Below are 3,833 nucleotides of genomic sequence, written 5' to 3'. Positions count from 1 at the left end.
GGAGTATGGAATGAGCTGCCAGACGAGGTTGTAAATGCGGGTTCTTTTTTAACATTTAAGAATAAATTGGACAGATACATGGATGGGAGATGTATGGAGGGATATGGTCCGTGTGCAGGTCAGTGGGACTAGGCAGAAAATAGTTCGGCACAGCCAAGAAGGGCCAAAGGGCCTGTTTCTGTGCTGTAGTTTCTATAGTTTCTATGGTTTCTAATAGGGAGAATGCCCAGCAGCTTCATTTCGTGTGCAGTTGTAACGGTGAACCAGGTGCCGAATATATTGACTCAACCTGATCGATCCTGCTTCTCCTTTACCTTTGCCTTCACGTTGATGGCAAAGCGACACGTTGCCTTCACCCCAGGGGCAGGAGCGCTCTCCCACTCCTCGTCCCTGTCATGGTCCCGTCCGTGAAGTCCGCATTCCGTTTCACAGTCCAGTCCATCGATCCTGATTCCATGTTTTCCGGTTTTCCTTTGTTCTGTTGGGTGCTCTAATTGAGGCACATGATTCTCGTTGATTCCCTGAGCCTTCTCCCGGAGGGAAGAGGGACGAAAAGTGTGCTGGCTGCGTGTCCTTGATTATCCTGTCAGCGCTGCTCTGACAGCGCGCGGTGTAAAGTGAGTCCAAGGACGGAAGATTGGTTGGTGTGATGTGCTGCGCCATGTTCACGATCTTCTGCAGCTTCTTTCGGTCTTGGACAGGATAACTTCCATACCAGGTTGTGATGCACCCTAGAAGATTGCTCTCATAGTCATAGTCATAGTCATAGTTATAGTCATACTTTATTGATCCCGAGGGAAACTTGGTTTCGTTACAATTGCACCAACCAAGAACAGAGTATAAATATAGCAATATAAAACCACAATTAATTAAATAATACTATGTAAATTATGCCAGGAAATAAGTCCAGGACCAGCCTATTGGCTCAGGGTGTCTGACCCTGCAAGGGAGGAGTTGTAAAGTTTGATGGCCACAGGTAGGAATGACTTCCTATGACGCTCAGTGTTGCATCTCGGTGGAATGAGTCTCTGTCTGAATGTACTCCTGTGCCCAACCAGTACATTGTGTAGTGGATGGGAGACATTGTCCAAGATGGCATGCAACTTGGACAGCATCCTCTTTTCAGACACCACCATGAGAGAGTCCAGTTCCATCCCCACAACATCACTGGCCTTACGAATGAGTTTGTTGATTCTGTTGGTGTCTGCTACCTTCAGCCTGCTGCCACAGCACACAGCAGCAAACATGATAGCACTGGCCACCACAGACTCGTAGAACATCCTCAGCATCGTCCGGCAGATGTTAAAGGACCTCAGTCTCCTCAGGAAATAGAGACGGCTCTGATCCTTCTTGTAGACAGCCTCAGTGTCCTTCGACCAGTCCAGTTTATTGTCAATTCCTATTCCCAGGTATTTGTAATGCTCCACCATGTCCACACTGACCCCCTGGATGGAAAAAGGGGTCAACGGTGCCTTAGCTCTCCTCAGGTCTACCACCAGCTCCCTAGTCTTTTTCACATTAAGCTGCAGATAATTCTGCTCACACCATGTGACAAAGTTTCCTACCGTAGCCCTGTACTCAGCCTCATCTCCCTTGCTGATGCATCCAACTATGGCAGAGTCATCAGAAAACTTCTGAAGATGACAAGACTCTGTGCAGTAGTTCAGGTCCGAGGTGTAAATGGTGAAGAGAAAGGGAGACAAGACAGTCCCCTGTGGAGCCCCAGTGCTGCTGGTCACTCTGTCTGACTCAGAGTGTCATACGGTGCATCGATCAAAAATAGTGAGGGCTTTAGGGGGCAGGCCAAATTTCTTTAGTTTTCTCAGGAAGTAAAGGTGCTGGTGGGCCTTCTTGGCAGTGGACCCTGCTTGGTTGGACCAAGTCAGGTCATTTGTGATATATGTGATATTCAAAATAGGCTTTAGAGTTCGTATAAACACCATCTCAAGGCAGGCTTCATCCCTCTCCCTGTGTAACAGCTCGAACAGCGTCCACAAGTAAGTCTCATTCTCCCGACGTTTCAAAGTGACAGTCCACAGAAAATATAAACCCCAGGGGTACAGAACACCTACCTCCAAGAAAGCAAAATTTTGATCAAAGAGCAAAATTATTTTAACTGTACATTACAGAATATAAAGCAATATATAGGTAATTATTATGTAGCACATTACAGAAGCGTATACAAATACTATTTTCTATTTCACTTTTAAACTTACATTCAGTCAATTTACCATGATATTCTCTTCATCTTTCACATGCTTTTTTACAAGTCATATTCCTGCAAACCAGATCTTGTTATATTCAAAATAACGTTTGATCCCACATTGACCCTTGTCCACTTCAAAACAGGACAATTACCTATCTCTTAACCAGCTTGCCACCAGACCGAATAGATCCGTGCACAGGTGCCAGCTTATCACCAAAGTTTTCTAAACTAAGTCCAGTCGCTGAACTTTCAAACAAGTCATTAATTCCAAGCAAATCATTAATTTTATCTCCAAGATCTTTAGTTCCAAATGTTTCCATAATTACACCTGCAGATTATCCCTCCTGGTCAAAACAACAGTTCAAGTTTTGTCTCTCTACACCAAAAAGTTGGTAAACAACCCCACGCTTTTTATTTCTAAATTCCAAAACAAACTGTGACAAACTAATAGGCACCTTGCTACCAAACCACTGTTCCTTCAGCAAGGTCAACAGTCCTGAAACCAAACCAGATTTTAACTTTACCTTATTCAAAGGTTCAGAAACAACATTTTTTCCACTCTCTTCAATAAAATTTACCTCACCAGTGACAGGTACAGAATGAGCCCAACACTCTTAGAATCAGAATCAGAATCAGTATCGGGTTATGTCACCGGCATGTGACGTAGGATTTGTTAAATTAGTAGCTGCAGTTCAATGCAATGCATAACAGAGAAGAAGTAATAATAATAATAAATAATATTAAAATAATGCTAAATAGAAAAGTAAATCAATTACAATATAAGTATATTCAATAGATTTTTAAAAATGCAAACACAGAAATACCGTATATTAAAAGAAAATGAGATGCTGTCGAAAGATTCAACGTCCATTTCGGAATCGAATGGCGGAGGGGAAGACGCTGTTCCTCAACCGCTGAATGTGTGACGTCAGGCTTCTGTACCTCCTACCTGATGGCAACAGCACGAAAGGGACATGCCCTGCGTGCTGGAGGTCCTCAGTAATGGACGTTGCCTTTCCGAGACGCTGCTACCTAAAAATGTCCTTGATACTTTGTAGGCTCATACCCAAGATGGAGCTGACTGGTTTTACAACGTTCTGCAGCTTTTTTCGGTCCTGTGCAGTATCACACTGTATCATCGACTGACAGATACATCATGAACTCCACACTCACACACTGTATCATAGACAGACAGGTACAGAGTGAACCCCACACTCTCACACTGCATCATAGACTGACAGGTACAGAATGAACCCCACACTCACACACTGTATCATAGACTGATGGGTACAGAATGAACCCCACACTCACACACTGTATCATAGACTGACAGGTACAGAGTGAACCCCACACTCTCACACTGTACCAGAGACTGACAGGTACAGAATGAACCCCACACTCTCACACTGTATCATAGACCGACAGATACAGAGTGAACCCCACACTCTCACACTGTATCATAGACTGACAGGTACAGAGTGAACCCCACACTCACACACTGTATCATACACTCACAGGTACAGAATGAACCCCACACTCACACACTGTATCATAGACTGACAGGTACAGAGTGAACCCCACACTCTCACACTGTACCAGAGACTAGGAGATACAGGAGGAACACCAC

This window comes from Mobula birostris, chromosome 20 (genome assembly GCF_030028105.1).
Source record: "Mobula birostris isolate sMobBir1 chromosome 20, sMobBir1.hap1, whole genome shotgun sequence".
Classification (NCBI taxonomy): Eukaryota; Metazoa; Chordata; class Chondrichthyes; order Myliobatiformes; family Myliobatidae; genus Mobula; species Mobula birostris.
Note: the sequence above shows the minus strand (reverse complement) of the source record.